This window comes from Triturus cristatus, chromosome 1_1, assembly GCF_964204655.1.
Source record: "Triturus cristatus chromosome 1_1, aTriCri1.1, whole genome shotgun sequence".
Lineage (NCBI taxonomy): Eukaryota > Metazoa > Chordata > Amphibia > Caudata > Salamandridae > Triturus > Triturus cristatus.
Window position 1 is genome coordinate 817,122,717 of NC_140579.1, and position 19,075 is coordinate 817,141,791.

The window sequence follows — 19,075 nt, forward strand, 5'->3', positions numbered from 1 at the left end:
TATCCCAGTCCACCAGTAAACATTATTACTTAGACTGAAAGGTCTTATCATTTGCAGAACTGAATCACCTCTTAAATCAAAGATAGACAAAGTATGTTGTCCATTCACAGTTCACTTCCACAAGCACCCCACAATGTCCACACTGCAGTACCAGTAGCGACTGCTACCCAAAAGGGGTGGTGGGGCAGGGGAGCCAAGGGAGGGGGGATAAAAATACAAAAACTACCGCTTACATTCATACCGCCGACCGGCGCCTCTCCTCCATCCTCTCTGGAGCAGCCTGGAACCAGGAAGCGAAGCACCAGCGTCCCAGAATCCCTTGGCCAATCACAACGCTGCCTTAGCAGCTTTGTGATTGGTCTGAGCGCCAGGGTTCAATGCTCAGACAGGAGCTGACAAGCTGGACATGTTCTCCACCCAAGCTGAAGTACAGCCTGGATGGAGAACATGCACAACGCGCATGACACTTTGGCCGGCCCGAGACGGCCGGCCAAAGCGTCATGCTCACTTTTGGTGCTGCCACCACTCCTCCTCTCTGTGAAGCGCTGGAATCCTAGGCCCGCCCTTCAACTGCTGCCTGAAAACAAAAAGCAAAATGATAATAACAGAATGTTATTATCATTTTGTTTTTTGTATTCAGCTTGCCGCTGAAGCAGTGGGGCGACGCCCTACCAGAGGAACCGCCACTGTGCAGTACCCCAATTGATCCTCTAACAGACACCTTTACAGGGTCTGATTGAACCCTTCAATCTTACATGCTACTGTTATACCGATAACATTCAAATCTTTCTGGACATAACAGAAGAGCTTCATTCTTAGAGATTCAATGACTGCTTTTGCCCTACAATGGTATGGATGACTATCCTCAACAGTGCAAAATTGTGATCATGACCTGTGGACAGTGGTGGAGCAAACTGCCTAATGATACATGGCCCAAGAAACTTGAAGCCTCACCAGCGACATCATGGAAAGTTAGAAACCTTGGAAGGATAATGGATTTTTACTTGTCATTGACCACCTTGTCAATTAAATCACAAAGAACACCTTTTACACAACGAGAATGCTGAGTCATATACTCTTTAACCTCAGATACCATCAGAAACCCATTATCACACTTGTTATTTTTGAGATCAACTACATTAATTGTCTGCCCCCTGCCTCCTGCTTATTTATTGTAAAACCACAATGGATTCCGAACACTGCTACAAAACTACTTCTAGACCCACATCTAAGGAAGTGCATGTTCTCCACTGGCTACCCATAGCTAGACAATCGGCCTTCAAACGCCTTGAGGTCTTACAAAGCAAACAGAAGGTGCTTTAGATTTAACGAGATACCTGTGTGTAGTGGAACAATAGTACTGCTATGAGTATTGACGCACCTCCGTTTGATCACTCATGCTCCTTGATGGCACAGGCCTGCTGGTGGAAGGGATGGAAATTAGCCCGGAGTTTTATGTCGAGCTCCTGCACTGCAATGCTCCCCACATTTGTGAGCTCTTTTTTTAAATATTTGTTTATTAGAGTTATAACAAATATTACAACATACAACAAGCACAGGGAAATCAATGCATTGTAATGTAGTTCCTACAAATCTATATAGCATCTGCCCGTTTAGACAACATAAACTAAGGGATTGGTGTCCAGACTGATTCCAGACACCCCCAAAGGATATGTTAGCCTTTAGACCAGCTAGCTCACGATGGGCCTGATTCACAGAACTAATCTGAGAAAAAATCCTAAACTTACTACTTTTGGTATTCACAGAAGGCATGTAGTAGTAGTAAAGTTAGGATTTTGTCTTAAGTCTGTCTTAAGTTTGTCTTAAGTCTGTCTTAAGTCTGTCTTAAGTCTGTCTTAAGTCTGTCTTAAGTCTGTCTTAAGTCTGTCTTAAGTTTGTCTTAAGTCAAACTTAAGACAAAATCCTAACTTTACTCCTACTAAATGTCTGCTATGAATACCAAAAGTAGTAAATTTAGGATTTTGTCTCAGATTAGTTCTGTGAATCAGGCCCAGTGCCACCATAAGCCCCCTCAAGTTACCAAGGGGCGAATAGTTTCTGGCAACTATCGAACATGACAACCCTTGATCCTTCAGGGATCGTTGAAACAGAACAGTACTTTTCACTCAGTCACTCGTGCTCGCATCTTCTCAGAGAGATATACAGAATAAACGATGGGGACGTTTTCAATAAGCATTTATTGAACCAGCGTCATTCTAGTATAAAATATGTGTGCTGCGACAACCATGAGCTAGAAACAGATATATACAATTATAAGCACCAACAGAGTAAATAAAAGGTAGAATTCTACCATGGTGCTAAAACCGTGAATATATGCAGGCATATAGATACTTAGCAGTAATCAAGCGACTCTAAGATGCAAACCCTAGCTAAGTGCACCTAGCATGCATGTAGGTGTGAAACCAAGAATCCCCTAGGAAACAGCCAACCCCAATACCTGATGGGAAAGAACGAAGGACCCCGTCTTGGTCTCATGTTGGACAACCCGCAAGGGATGTCAGACCACTGCGTGCTGGAGTTTCTGCATGCAGGGACTTCAGCGTCTCGTGTAGGCATGGAAGCTTATCCTCTGGTTTGCCCAGCGAAGATTTGGTGCTTATATACTCGAAAGGTACCCTCAGGAGTTCTACCTAGATGTGTAATGGTACTGTGGGCCTGTTGCCCAAGAATGACGATAGCGGTGACTTTTGTACAGAGTTATTATACAGAAGATGGTAATCCTGCTGTGATACTAGGAATCCTCATGCATATTTAATGAGGCTAGTTTTCAAAGAAAACCACATGACATTTATTTGGCACATAACTAGACAAAAGGTCAGTGCAGAGCCGTTATGTGGAACAAGGTAGGACAATTGTAGGTAAAAGGTCGTGCAGCTACCTAGGCCTATATTAGGGTACATTGGGGTTTATAAAAACATTACATTCAAGGTTCATAGGCATATAGTGCATTCCATAAAATTAGTACATATTGGAATTTTCCCCCCTCTATTATGCAGTTGGATTTGGTAATTACCAGATTCACCATGATCTCTGCTAGCACTTTCCCTACTGGCCCAAAGTCCTGTCAGTCCAATCCCTGTAACAGGGATCTCCTCCCCTAGGAAGTGCTCAAGTCGTATTGTTATCCCTGTCCTTCAAACTATCCCTTGGCCTACTTGCAATAGTAAAGTGATTCCAGTATTCCACGCCCCTGACTTTTGCTGTCATTCAGTTACACATTCGCTTCACAAGTACATGACTATGGGACATCACTCCCCAACCATGTAAAGATAACATCCTTGAAAGTAAATGATAGGACCCCATCACTTAAACACCAGAGGCAGATATTCCCTTTATTGAGGAAACAATCTGTACCCTTTGGAATCCAAAAAGATTAAACTTGAATGCGTAGAGCATGTAATTAGTAGCAACCTCTCACAGTCTCCTACTGTCTCGTCAATTACTTCTGTCAGTGGCTTTAAGAAATGCAGAGTAAATGCCATGATCATTAAAGACCTTCTGTACAAACGTCTTGACTTAAACTGATTTATAAGGGTGCATTTTTTAACTTCGATGGCTGTAGCATTGCTCTTTGCTAAAAGTATATTTGTTTTACCAGTGTTCAGAATGGAACAGGATTATTCAAATTAGTAATTGAGAAATTTTTATTGTAAGCATTTTTAAGAATTTATTTTCCTTTCATGATACACCAGCCAACATTATTTTGACCTTGCATGCATCATACTACATTTAAATAATGCTCGCAAAGAAGAGTACATACATTCTGAGAAGGATGTTCATGTGGATGTGCATTTATTTCACTGTTGTCTCTGCAGTTTATGTTGCCGAACATGTTGTTTATTTTTATATGAAGGGGCCACTTTAGAGTTCAATTTATCTAACCTGTGTGTGGCATGTGTGTCACTGTATCTGCGTGTGTTATTTTTACACCTTAATTGCTACAGAATTTTAACGTGATTCATGTTGCAAGTGCATCTACTGTGTCATACTGCAGAACTGGTTTGGGGGTGGTTCTCCCTTCAAGTGTCTTTTCCAGCCAGCTCTAAAGGCACTGCCTTTGCGTGGAGTGATGCCCCCACAGCATGGTAGTCTCCGGCCTGGGGCACCCACAACAGAAGCCCAGAGAGGTGTGAGGTTTCTGCACCTGGCTGCCATCAGCAGCTGAAAGTGTTACCAAGGAAGACAAAAGGATGGGCCTCATCTCGAGGGCCCCTTCAGCTTGCACAAAGTATCTGCAGTGTCAACCCTCACCGCTACCATCTACTAAAGGATAGTGCTTCAGAATATCTAATCAGCAGCCCTTTGCTAACATAGCCTTCATTGAATTTGCAATGGAAGCCAGGTCACCATTTGCCTCATTCATTGTTCAGGGAAGTCCAACTCTACCACAGAAATTCAGGCAGTACACTTCTGCTATCTGGGGAAGCTGTCCTCACCCTCCACGTTGTGCATGCCAAATTAGAGGCATCCAAATGGATCTCACTTTACTTTTGAAATAAATACTGTGAGCCAAATTTGAGGATTAACTTCCCAAGACAACCACCCAAGCATTTTCATTATTTGCATTTGTAACTCATGTTTTCATATTGCTAGGATTTTAAGATTACTACTTCCTTTTGAGAGCAGTCTAAAGCTCTGGTATTTGCGCCCAGCAATTACTTTACCCTAAAGCTCCCTGAGCTGACCAGTTGGCCTTGCTGCAGCGGTAGCCTAGCATCAGACAGACTGTTTGCCTGATTCTAGTGCTTAACTAATATAGCACTATCTCACACGTAAACAATACTGCTTCTTTCTTCAGTTTTGCCAGTGATGACTCCTCTGTCAAGGCAGAGGAGCGTCACCCCACAGCTCAAAAGGATAATTAAAATGGTAATAATGTAAAGTTATTATCATTTTATTTTCCCTATTGTAGTCAGTGGTGGGGCGGGGCTGGCCAGAGCAGGGAAAGGAGTGGTTTGCACTCCATAAGTGCTCATGACTGTTTGGCTGGCCCTCCTGGACATGCCAAACATTCATGTGCACTTTGCATGTTCGCCACTAGGCTGCATTACACAGCCTGGTGAGGAACATGCACAGGCTCCCTGTCCCGGTCTGAGCATCGAACCACGGCGCTCAGACCAATCACAACACTGCATTGCAGCGTTGTGATTGGCTCAGGGGAGCCTGTGTGCCCGGGTGCTTCCTGTTGCCAGCCTGGACAGGAAGAAGGAAGATGAAGAGGACGAGGATGGAGGAGAGGCGGCAGCCGGCCATTCCAGGTAAGTCCTTTTTTTTTCATCCTCTCCCCACCCCACCCTCTGCTACCCCACTACCCCCGTTCGGTAGCAGCCACTACTGAGTTTTGCATCCTCAAATGGCATGCAATCTGAAAAAGCATCCTTTATAGTCCAGAAACCCTGTACGAAACACTGACCTTTACATAAAGCTTATGATTGTTGCCATTCCTTTTAACCTTCGAATGACCCTCTAATTTCCTTTCATTGTCCTCCTCTGTCTGAGCGCAACCGACTCTAAGTCAAATGCATGTTTGCTCTAATCTCTATTATTTTATTTCTGTAAATTGTGAACAGCTCATTTCAAAGATACCAACCTCACCTTCTTTGAAAGTGATATCCCTGCAACCCAACAATACCTAATTTACTCTATCTCATCAATTAACCCCACTAACCATCAGCATGAACTCACATATACCTCCCCCAGTATTGATCACACCTAGGGTCCTAATAATTCAATCAGCCACAAAGAAACTAGATTAAATGCATGTAATTGTTTACTTGAACACACAAGACCACCAACAGTAACCAATAACATTGGACTAACCACTAAACTTGTGTTCAAGAACCGCATGCTGCCTGGCATAAAGCAATTCAGTTCCTGATCAGGGGTAGTAAGTGGCATATAAATGCAATTAAAATGCAATACACTGAGCGTTCATGTTTCCCAGTTCCAAGCACAAGTAGGTCATCCATTCTAGGTCTTTTAGTTGCATACTACGATATGAAATCCTGTTTAACCCCTTACTAAAAACACACGATAAGTCATAAAGTTGCAAAAAAAAGAATGGAAGAGCTCCTCATGCGTGGATTTGGGTAACTTGAGAGTACCATGCACATCAGGGTATGAAGCACAGTAAAAACGATGCAGTACAGTACAGTACCATTTGCCTTACCACTTAAATAACTACCTGACTGGTAACCATCTGCATAGACATCCAATGACTCGTCACGAGTAGTAAGTGCTATAGAAATCTATGATATACATCAGAGGTGCCACGCATCTGGGGTTAGATTAACGCATTCTTGTCATTTTCTCACAGGGACCCGAATTTGTCATGCAATGTGGCACTTGCCAGAGCTCAACAGGGTAAAGAAATTCATTTACACAGAGAGCGTAACCTGCCTTTGAGCAGCAGTGATTCTGCTCCAGTTTTGCCAGCTGTAGAAAAAGTGTGCTGAGGCCGAGATAATAGACGATCCTGTTGCATAACTAGGTCCTACAGCTCACTCCCAGCCCTTAATGTCCACAGTTGCGTTTGATGGAGGTTGAGCTGGCTCTCCTTACGTTTGCCCATTTGTGCTGTGCAGCCCACTTACTCCTCACTTGACTTCAGTATCAAAGCTATGAAGCCAAAAGCGCATTGTGTTTGGATGATTATTAAGGAATCGAAGAACAGGAGTAAAACAGTTAACCCAGTTGAGACCTGGGTAGAGTATGTAACAATAGAACAATGTCTCAGCTGGAAATCATTTGGAGAAGGACAATTGTAAAAAAGAGTTAAAATCACATGAAGATGGGAGAGAGGGGAGACCACACCAAAGTTTCATGAAATATAAATTCATATTTGTAAGTAGTTGTATCAGCACTACAGTATAATTTAAGCATAGGTAACCAAAAACACACAAGTGGGCACTTAACGTACTAGTGACGGTGAATGGCGCAGTGACACAGTGGTAAAAAACAGCGTGAACAAGATTAAAAAATATGTGCGTGGTCAAGGGTACAGTGAAAGATATACACAAAATATACAAGTTTGATTTTGAATGGTTCTATAGACCACGATAACGCCAAGGTATGCATTGATTTGTCGACGGCATTTTGACCTGTTCAATTTCAGGTCATCATCAGGACAATGGTTACAGTTTTCCATATAGTGCTGAACAGGATGAAAGAATAAAGCGAAAATAAGACCCTGGATACAAGTAAATGAAGAACAGAAAAAGAAGTGAAAGAAAATAGCTACCTGTCACTGTAGTTAGAAAGAATGGAGAATGCAGGCCTGACTATCAAGGCCAATAAGTAACAGATAGTGCAGGGGTCTGTATTGTACTTGGTACACCTTGTGTGTGGGGGTAAGGTGCAGGTGTAGCCCCTTCAGGCCAAGATAAAGATCATCATGGCCTGAGAGCCCCCAAAACCTCAGGCTTGGGTGAGGGCCTTCATGGGCCTCACAGGTTATTACAGGAGGTTTGTTAATGGATATGGAACCATTGTTGCCCCTTTGACTGAGATGACTTCCAAAAAGCAGCCAAAAAAGGTGATCAAGAAAGAGGCTTGAAAGAAAGCCTTTGACTTCCTTAAGCAGGTCTGTGCTCAAGGCCCCTGAATTTTCCAGGGACTCAAAGCATGACATAGGGGCAGTCCCTTGACAGCTCAATGATGAAGGCCTAGACCAACCTGTAGCTTTCATCTCTAGTAGGTTACTTCCCACGGAACACAGGTGGAGTGCTATTGACAGAGAAGCCTTTGCTGTGGTCTGGGTACTGAAGAAGCAAAGACCATGCTTGTTTGGTACTCACTTCAAGGATCAAACTGACCACAGACTACAAGGTGGCTAATGGAAATGAGGGGTGAGAATCAGAAATTGTTGAGGTGGTCCATCTCCCTACAGGGAGAGGACTTTACGGTGAAACATAGACCGGGGTCAGACCATGCCAATGCTGATGGTCTTTCCAAGTTCTTCCACCTTAGTTTTGAGAACACCCAGGTGGTTGCGTAGTTCTTCCCACTGTAAGCTAGGGGGGGGGGGCATGTGTTAGACCTGTCAGCCTTAGGGTGGTCGTACCCCCAACTTTTTGTCTGCTTGCCTCGAAGATTGCTGACATTTTGCTTCTGATGGCCTTAGGAATCTATGCACTTTACCACTGCTAACCAGTGCTAAAGTGCTTGTGCTCACTCCCCTAAACATGATTTGAATGGCATATACCTAATTGGTATATTTAATTTACTTGTAGGGTGGTATACCATATACCCAGGGCCTGTAAATTAAATGCTACCAGTGGACCTGCAGTACTTATTGTGCCACCCACCTAAGTGTCACTCTAAAACGTGTCCCAGGCTTGCCATTGCAGCCTGAATGCAGTATCACCCTGCCATGTCGACTTGGCATTTATGGCCCCTTGCCAAGCCTTAAACACCCCTTTTATTACAGAAACGTCACCCCATAGGGCAAGGTGCTATGTACTTAAAAGGTTGGACATGTACTTCAAATTTGTTTTTCACTACTGTGAGGCTTACCCTTCCCATAGGATAACATTGGGGATTCCTTATTACATTTAATAAGTGTACATTCCTAATTGAGAGGAGGTAGATGTACATATGGAATTGTAATGATAAACCCTCATTTATGGTAAAATCTGATTTTTTATTACAATTTTGAAAATGACACTTTTAGAAAGTGCAGAACACAAAACAATGAACCCGGCTCCGTACTACCGTACACTCCTACTACTCATGGAGTAACGAACAGTCAACTCTTTTATCTGTCCGAATTGAATTTTTATTAGACCACTCCTGTTTCTTATTAATTTAAAAATTGATCAAAACTATTTTTGGGACTGAAAAAGAAACACAGACTTATCAAATTCACACATGAACTTACACGTATATACAATTCACATTAACATACACTTAAAGACAAAAATGGACTTAGACACTGTGAAAACATGATTGGCAACAGCTTGCAACATGACAAAAGCAGCAAATGAATTCATACATTAATCTGATGCAAAACACATTTTTCGGAAAAATTTACATCATATACAAAATTTAGTAATAAACATGAAAATATCCAATGTTATGAACCACATGTGTTATTCCAACTCCAGCATCAAAAGAGTGTCTGAATAGTACAACAATCCTTTATCCAATAATTTCCTTCATCTCTCGCCGCATTCAGAATTAACTAAATGCCTCCCGAAATGCCAACGCGTTTCAAGACCCAGGCGAATAGTACCGGGACTATCATCAGGGCTTCATATAAATGCACCGGATATTCTACAAAAAACAAAATAAATAAATGATGCAAAACCAGCGTCAACCCGAACTAACTCTCTCTTGTACATGTAACTAACTTAGTGAGTACCTGTTTTCTAGAGATGGAGCAGCCACTCCAGCTCGTTTGCTCCAAGAGTTTTTGGCTTATCTGCCACTGGACTTGTTTGTGTTACTGCCTACGAGGCTCCCTTAACACTTTGCCAGTATGAATTTCTGAAATGAAAGAACCAAAGTATTGAATATATCTACTGCTACTCTCGACTTACACCCCCAGAGGGAAGCACCAAAAAGATATGTACCTTTACTGCAGAGTATGGGCAGGACTGAGTTCCTTGAAGACTCTTTATTCTACAATATTGTCCTCATTTAACAATGTGTCCAAACAGGCAAAATACATGAAGCACTTTAAAACACTATTAACAAGCGGACTTACTTTACCTCATCTTCACCAATTCAAAACTCTGAATGTAATGGACTTTCCTTTTGCTCAAATACGGGCGTGCTTTCCCTCACGGGTATTATCTATAAGAAGTACAAACGTAAGCGCATTTAAGCATACGGTTGTATGTTTTTTAGTATTGTAATTTTTAACCAAACAAACACAGGGGCAAAACAGTGACTTACTTTTCACTCAAAAACGAGAAGGAATATTCAACTCCTGCACCATGCTGGTTGTAACTCAACTCGGCATCTCAAACCAGAGCACTTCCTGTTTGGAGAGCTATGATTCATGGGAAAAGGAAATTTGCCCAATCAAAACGCTCTAAAGTCCCTCTTTTAGCAAATGCTCATGAATTGCATTATGGGATTTGTAGTATACACACTACACTCTAGCTAATTCAGTCATACCATTCAATCCAGTGGAAGCACTGTCAAATTTTAAAATAAGATAAGCTTCCTTTCTCAATAATGCAGCATCAATATCAAAATAGCGTTTGGTTGTTTCAAAGCTAGACAAAGCCGTCCATTTAAAATCCTTCTCAGTATGGGAATTGTCAATAAAGTGTTGCACCATAGGGGCAGTCAACACTTTCTTTTTAATCCTAGAACGGTGCTGCGTGATCCTTTGATTTATTTGTTGATTTGTTTTGCCAATATATAATAAGGCACACGGGCAGACATTTGCATACATTATGTTTTTTGATTTGCAATTAGTGAATTCTGAATGGCGCCATTTGGTACCATTATGGGAAAATTCAACACCTTCAATGGTTGAATCGCAAGCTGCACACGCACCACATTTATGATGGCCCTCAACCGGTTTCAATTGCCATTGTGATCTTAAAGACTGTTTATTTTGAATGGGAAAGATGACTGCTCGTACTAGTTGTTGACCAATATTCTTGTTTTTCTCATTGTGAACAGGGGTTTTGGAAAACCGCATTCTAATTTTTCAAGCAAGTGCCAATTTTTCATTATAACTTGCCTGAATCTGTTGGTATCCAGACCAAAAGTGGTCGCACAAATCATACGTTTCAATGGAGGTTTCTCCTTCTTTTGTAAAAGATCTTCCCGAGGCGTGTACCACGTTCTCTTTATTGAATGCTTCAAGAGCTTTTTTGGGTACCCACGAAGGATCATCTGTTCTTTAAATAACGCAGAATAATGTTCAAAATCAGATTTTGATGAATAATTGCGAAGTATTCGTAATAGCTGTCCATACGGAAGATTTTCTTTCAAGCTCCTAGGATGAGCACTTGTATGGTGAAGGATGGTATTTTTATCAGTTGCCTTTCTATGCTAAGTAGTTGTTAACTTTTTATCATTGGACGCTACTTCAACATCCAAAAACGTCAGCTTTGTCCTGCTCATGGTCAATGTAAATTTGATATCCTGATGGCGGGTGTTTAGCCAACCATAGAAACTTTCCAACTCTTCCTTAGGCCCATTCCACAAGCACCAGATGTCATCTATATAGCGCAACCATTGCGCTATGTGCTCTTTAAATGGATTGTTGTTAAAAATAAATCTATCCTCATATTTGGCCATAAAGAGGATCGCCATTTCTGGCACAAACGGACAGCCCATAGCTGATCCTTTGATCTGAATAAAAAAGGAATCATCAACTCTGAAATAATTTTTCTTTAAGGCAACCTCTGCTAGTTGAAGAATAAACTGTGAGGGTACCCTAAGAGGACGAGGTCTTTCCTCCAAGTAGGCCTCAATCACTTGAAGTGCCTCCTCTTGGGGTATCTGCGTGTATAATAAGGTGACGTCAAACAACACCATCCATTGGGTCAACTCATCAAATTCATGGCCTTCAATCTTATTGATAAAATCAACCGTGTCACGCACATAAGAAGGTACCTCGGTCAAGAAGGGTTTAAGGAAAAAATCCACGTATTTGGAAATGGGCTCTAAGAGAGAATCACTCCCGAACACTATTGGCCTGCCCGGGGGATTATCCAACCTCTTATGTACTTTGGGTAAAAAATATAAGACTGGGATCCTTGGGAACTTTTTGGACAAATATTCAAACTCTTTCGGACCCAAGAATCCTCCGTCGAACCCTGTTCTCAATATTCCAAAAATAACCTCGAGTAGACTTAGTTGGATCATCCTTGACCTTGCGGTACCACTCCTGGTTGTTCACCTGCTGCCTTCCTTCAGATACATACATTTCCTTAGGCCAGATGACTATGGCACGGCCTTCATCGGCTTGTTTTATCACCACCGATGTGTCCTGTTTCAAACTCTCAGTGGCCAATGGCTGCTGCCTCGTGATATTACGTTTAATGAAGACTTTCTTTGTTTCTAATTGGCTGATGCCTGATAACATCGCTTGTTCATAAGCCAAAATTAATTTTGGTACTGTATGTGGGAATGGGACAAATTTCGATTTATTAGAAAGGCCAGAAACCTCATTCATTTTAGTATATACTTTTCCATGGAAAAATGCCTTCAGGCGAATTTTTCGGCAAAACTCTAATGCCTCCAATTTCATTTTGGTAAAATCAGTAATTCTATTGGGGACATATTTGAGAAATTTTGGCTTATGAACAAGCGGTGTTATCAGGCATCAGCCAATTAGAAACAAAGAAAGTATTATTGAGAAAGGAAGCTTATCTTATTTTAAAATTTGACAGTGCTTCCACTGAATTGAATGGTATGACTGAATTAGCTAGAGTGTAGTGTGTATACTACAAATACCATAATGCAATTCATGAGCATTTGCAAAAAGAGGGACTTTAGAGCGTTTTGATTGGGCAAATTTTCTTTTCCCATGAATCATAGCTCTCCAAACAGGAAGTGCTCTGGTTTGAGATGCCGAGTTGAGTTACAACCAGCATGGTGCACGAGTTGAATATTCCTTCTCGTTTTTGAGTGAAAAGTAAGTCACTGTCCGTTGGGCTTAACCCCTGTAGGTTTTTGCACTTTTAGAAAGTGGGCATTTTTCTGCTTGTGCCCCTTTTTGCCTACAGCCTGTCTTGGGTCACATGACTGGGTGTAGCTGACAGACTTTGTGAATTCCTCCCAGACAGTCACACAATAGTGGGATTGGGTGTGCCTCAACGGCCCTCAACTGGCAGGATGGGTGGGCGGACCTGAGCACAGCCCCACTTGCACCTGAATAGGCTGTGTCCTGTCTTCTCACAATAGGATTAACAACCCTGTATTGTCACTGCAGCCAGCTTGGAGCCAGGGCAGGAAAATCAGGAAATTCCAAAAACGTCTAAGAACCTTTCTGGAAACTTCTCCCACCTTCCAGGAGAAGGGCACTAGGGTAAAAAATAGGATTTCAGACCCCACCACTTCAATACACTTCTGGACTTGAGGAAACTCTGCTAGGAAGAAGGACTGTTGTACTGCTGAAGGACTGCCACTCTGCCGGACTACTGCTCTGGAAGAACTACTGCCCTGCAATGCTGACCTGCTGCCCTCCTTGCCTGGGTGAGAAGGACTTGAACTGCATCTTTTTAACCCACAACCCAGAGTGATCCAAGGGCTTGTTGGCTGGCCTCCTGATCTGAAGCTTCAGAGACATAACAGGCTTCCAACAACCTTGCACCTGCACCTGGACTCTGCTGCCAGTGAGTCTACCCCGCAAAGTGGTGCCGACCCAGTCCCGGACCCCAGGAAGTGGGCCAATGGTGCTTACCAGCGGAACTAACGCATCTGCTCTGCTGTGCGGAGCATCCCCAAGCAGATCCAAATTATCTCCTCCGCTGAGCAGTGCATCCTCGAGCAAAGCCGATGCATTGATACTGCTGCTTGGATTAGACACGACGCAGACAGTCCACATCACCCTCAAAGTTTTCAGAGCCATCGCTTTGCAGTTGGCACGGCACATCTCCAGCCCAAGTCCTCGCACCTCTCGACAGCAGCCTCGACGAAGACGTCTTGCAGCTCTTTGGAACTGACACATCGCCAACTGCATGCCGCATCCTGATGCCCGTACTTCGCATCACAAGCCGAGCCGACGGCATCCTTGATGATGCAACAGGACCTCGCACCACAGCCTTGTCGCATCTCGGGACCGATCCATCGCTTCGGCTGCGCATCGCTTCGAGGGCCCAGACGCCCTGCAACCAAGATTTAAGGTACTTTGTTTAGCAAGCCTAACTGGGTCCCAGTAGCCGGCCCGCACTCCATCGCGGTTGACCTGAAGTTGTGACTTTGTTCGGGTGTGGTGCAACTAGATATCCCTTATTGGCGCTTTGTGCTTTTCGGCACTATTTTAAACTAAAACGTAAAAATTGAATATCTTCGATTCGACTTCTTGGATTTTTTCCATTTTGGTCTTGTTTTATTTATTAAAAATTACTCTATTTTTCGAAACCTGGTGTGGGATATTTTTGGATGGTGTTTTCACTGGTTTACTGTTTGAACCCCAATGATGAAGCATGCCACCATGGTGGGTGTGGGGTCTTTTTACAAATCCATTGGATGTCTGTACTCTGCTACATGATATTGAGTCAACGTAAGTGGTAACACTTATTTGTGGGTTCGTCCACATTGTTTCTACTATTATTTTGGGGAAGAGGACGCACTCCCATATTGTTTCCTTACTCTCTTGTTGTTTTCAACATATTAGACAGTGCACAGCTGTGAGAGTTTTCTCGTTACCTTTAGCGTATGTTCAATATTTGCGACCAAACATGGCTGAAATCCTAGGGTTAACATTTACTGAAGAAGACGTTAACAAGCATCCTCTCAGCCCCCCCTCTACTGTCTGACCTTAATGTTGCACAGACGATAGCACAAAGCGCGGACTGGGAAAAGCTCACCGAAAAAAAGAGAAATCGCATCAGAACTACTCTACGTGGAGTAATTCTCACTGAATATTTACGTAACAACACTGCCCCCAAGGGACTGATAGTCACCAATGCTTCATGCATCTTTCTACATGACGCAGCGTTTCGGAAGGACTGGGCACAAATAGCCTAGCATTGTACCAGAGACTGGAACATCTTAATCATTCAGACAACAAAAATTCTGTCTGACGCCATCCTCATAGATATCCTGTAACGCCCTGAACGTCTCAGGATCGTTTAACAGACACGATAATGAGCACGCAACCACTTGTGAAGGTTTAGTTATTTTAATGAAGGCAAAAATAATACAAGGAATAAACAAAGGTTGAAGTCACTGGAATCCTCCAGGCTAAGTACGTTACCAGCCCACAGCACGGATGGTCCTAACCGTCCTCTGCATATACGCCGATCCCGGCGTATGCCAACAGAGGGCAGAAATGAAATGGCCGACAATGCCAATCGGTAGGCTGTGAGGGGCACGAAGAGTGTTGGGGAGAATCGAGGAGTCAGGGAAACACCCAGCCGGGGTCTCTACCTGAAGGGAGCAGCCGCTCAACCTCTTCCTCAGACTGCACCGGGACGCGGAGTCACCTCCTGGTGATGCGTCACCGATACCCCAATCACAAGCAAAGAAGACTGAACCGAGAGCAGCCGCTCGATCGATCCCGTGGACTTCCGAGTCTGTAACGCGGCAAACACCTCCTGGTGTGCGTTACAGCTGGCAGTCCCTGTATCTCTGGTCGGGCTGGGAGTTACGACTCCAACCAGCAAAAGCGCCACTGCGCTTTGACTCAGCCGAGTCAAAAAGCGAAGCTCAATGGTTATCCGGTAGAGCTTCCGGGTCCTTCACAGGTGACGATGGGGCAAGACACGGCCCAGGGAGTAACGACTCGACCTACCTCCGTTCTTGCCTTACTGGAGCACCACTCCGGAACACTGCTCTTCACTAAGCAGGTACGTCGGTGTAAACACAATATCCGACAGCGTTGTACCTCCCGGTTCCTCCCTTTATAGGGCGTGTTTTCCTTGAGTTATGTAACAGCTCTCCTGTTTACATAAGGGCGTGTTTCCTTGAGTTATGTAACAGCTCTCCTGTTTACATAAGGGCGTGTTTTCCTTGAGTTATGTAACAGCTCTCCTGTTTACATAAGGGCGTGTTTCCTTGAGTTATGTAACAGCTCTCCTGTTTACATAAGGGCGTGTTTTCCTTGAGTTATGTAACAGCTCTCCTGTTTACATAACCTCTCAACCGCTAAGCATCCTGGGAGATGTAGTCCGTTTTCCTCCCCTCGCATGACAGGAATTCTTGACATATCCAAGCTACAGAGAATCATTTTAAAACCACCCTGACCTCATTCAAAAAGAGACTGGATGAAGTCAATAAAGAGATGGTTGAGTATAAGGATGACCTTACCCAATCAAAAATTCATAAATTTCAAAAAGATCTTAAGAAATGTTCCTATGTGAAAACTTACCCCTATGCAGATGCTGATTATAAACCACCAACATGCCCTGCACAGTCAGGCTCTTCTGATGATGACTCGTCTGTAAGTAGCGGTTCCAGTAGCGGCAGTTACCGCAACAAACAGAAAGGCAGAGGTCAAAATGTTAACTGGCACCAACCGTGGCCCCAAATATCCCAAGAGGGTCCAATGAAATACCCTAATCCTTAACCTCCAATGAACCCACACTTGCTTTACGGCTGGAACCCTCCATTCGCCCAACCCCAAATGCAATACATGAATACCAACCCCAGGTTTCCTTTTTTAGGAAACGGCCGAAGAGGCCAGGCAGGAGACGGAGACAGAATGAAGTACATTGGGAAGAGGATCCGATTCAGGGCACCCACACATGCAGCAAATCCAAAGAGCAACAAGCGGGACCCAGCACACACAGGTTTTAGTCACCAACCTGTCATCGCACACCTTGACCTAGGCAGAAGAGACAGTCCTAAACAAAGGGCTTGGTTCGCACCCACCGCAAAACTTGATACATTTAAATTACATTGTGAGCTGGCTGAGTTATTTCGCAAACTCAAACTCAAAGTCTTCTTTGAATACCAACCACCACAGGAACCTAATGGGAAAGAAGGTGACAAGGTGACACGAATCTCAAGCTAAAATCCTCTTTCAATCCCCACCACATACCATACCAGTAGAGCTCATTGCTTTTGAGCAGGACATCTACAAAGAAATTGAAGATGCCCAGGAAGAACCTCAGTTTAAAAATACCAGTGGCACTGAATTTGCCGCCATTCGTGCGCTCAAAGCCAATGACATATCATAATCAAGCCAGCGGACAAGAGCAGTGGGATTGTTCTCCAAGATAAAGACGATTACCAAACAGAATGCAGAAGACTCCTTGGAGACGCCAAAAACTACAGACGATTGGAACATGACCCCACTGGTGACCTAAGAACCAGAATACAAGCATTAGTTGAAGACGCAGAATCCAAGGGAGACATCAGTAAACATGAAGCCCAGTTCTTGACCTCCGATGGGGAGAAAATCCCATACTTTTACACCATCCCCAAGATTCATAAAAACAGATCACCCCACCCGGACATCCCATAGTCTCGGGTATAGGTTTATTATTGGAACCACTTTCACGCTTCTGTGATTACTATTTACAACCGATAGTACAAACAACACCAACTTATCTGAAAGATACAAAAGATCTGCTGGGTCATCTGCTTACCCTGAGCTTCAATCCTGACTACTCCTATTTGGTCAGTTTGGACATAGAAAGCTTGTGTACCAGCCTCCCACAAAATGATACTTTACAAGTACTTTGTTCAGCACTTGACTCCACTACTTGGGATTACAAATCATTTGTACTACAATGTGCAGAATTGGCTTTGAAAGAGAACTATTTTGAATTTGAAGGTGACCTATCTTTACAGATATACGCCACTTCAATGGGGAGCACATTCGCCCCCAGTTTGGCGGGTCTCTATGTGTATAATTTTGACAAAACCCATCTTCTGAACTCCGCAGCCCCATTTTTCACAAACATAACATTTTAGAAGAGATACATCGATGATGTGATCCTAATATGGGAGAGTACTGAGGGCAGATTACAAGCTTTTCTAACTTGGAATTAATGAACAGGATCCTAATCTCCAGTTCACTCACAGTGCGAGTAGAGACAGCATTACCTTCCTTGACTTAGACATCACTGCTGAAGGGGGTAGTCTCTCAAGTAAAACACATTTCAAACCTACTGCGAGGGGGCAAGATGGCGGCCGCTACAGTGGCCGAGTGAACTCCTGTTGCTAACCGTCCCCTCACCCCCTTGAACTTTTCGTTTATCCCTTTTCGAATTCTGCCGTTTTTGTCGTGACTACAGGGATGTGGATTCTAACTAAGAGGGGAAAGGTGTAACTGTACAGGAAGACAGGAAGACCTGCAAAAGATCCTCTAATGCTCTGGTGTTTACTTATGTGCCGGCGTTTGACGCTCTCTGGTCTCCGGACTCCACTTGTGCATCGGCTTTGCTCCCGGTCGTGGGGAGCTTGGTGCACCTTTTTGGACGGCAGGTGTGGGGCTCTGGGGGCCGAGATGCCGCAGAAAGGTGCCCGCAGTGCTAAGCGAGGTGGAGATGCTGCTGTAACATCGGCTAAGCAACAACAGGCAGAAAACGCCCAAGAGAAACAAAGACAGGGAGCGGCTACACAAGACCCAGGAAGTAGCCTGCAACCGATGAATACTCGATCTTCAAAGGCAGTCATTCCTGCTATTTTCCTCCTTGGCTTGAAAAGCAAGGGTCACATTTCAGATGAGACTGCGACCTTGACAGTTACAACTACGACGAGAGAGTCAGGCGCTGATGCGCAACAGAAAGAGGCAAGCACGGGGGACATAGGGCTCCCTGAAGGTAATGTGCAGATGATAAATGAACAAAGGCAAAAGCAAGGAGGGCAAGGTGATGCTGATGTTAACGATGGCGCCTCTATCACTCATACCCCACCAGTCCATGATGGGACACCGAGGGAGAACACTGCTAGTCCTATTTTTGAGGGGAGTGCGTATTGTATAAATATGGCTATAATGGGTGGCAATTCAGAAATTGATGAAAAAGCCCAAGACGCTCAGTATATGAGTAAATAGATAGATCTGAGCAAACCCCCTGAACCTTCTGAAATGGACTCGGGGGAACCATTTTTTTCACTCTCTGACCATACTGATTTGTCGGGGGATGAGTCCATACAGTTGTCTGATGGTCCGACTAAGACATTTGGTCCAGACACAATACGTAAAAAAACAATAGCAGCATCCAGAGAGGGGCATGGGTCTGTGTCCTTATCTAATGTGATACAATCTGAATTATCGAAGGGGTTGCAACGAGACCAGACAAACCTAGGAGGTGCTACAGAAGAAATCTCTCTGGCTGTCATTTACGAGTCAATAATGTCACATAGAGAGGAATCCCGAGCTGAGAGTCAGAAAACACAGGAGGCATGCCGAAAAATGCAAAATTCACTATGCCGGGTTGCTAAGACTTGTTCCGAGTTTGCTGAACGGGTA

General features: G+C 43.7%; 1 long non-coding RNA gene across 1 annotated transcript; it reads right to left on the bottom strand.

Moving 5' to 3' along the window:
* Positions 1–8,282: 8,282 nt before the first annotated feature.
* Positions 8,283–18,162, bottom strand: LOC146871116 (uncharacterized). Its single transcript, XR_014959504.1, has 3 exons — positions 17,988–18,162; positions 9,383–9,507; positions 8,283–9,294 (listed from the first exon to the last, which is right to left on the bottom strand). It is a non-coding gene; the product is annotated as an uncharacterized LOC146871116 (long non-coding RNA).
* Between the last annotated feature and the right edge of the window lie 913 nt (positions 18,163–19,075).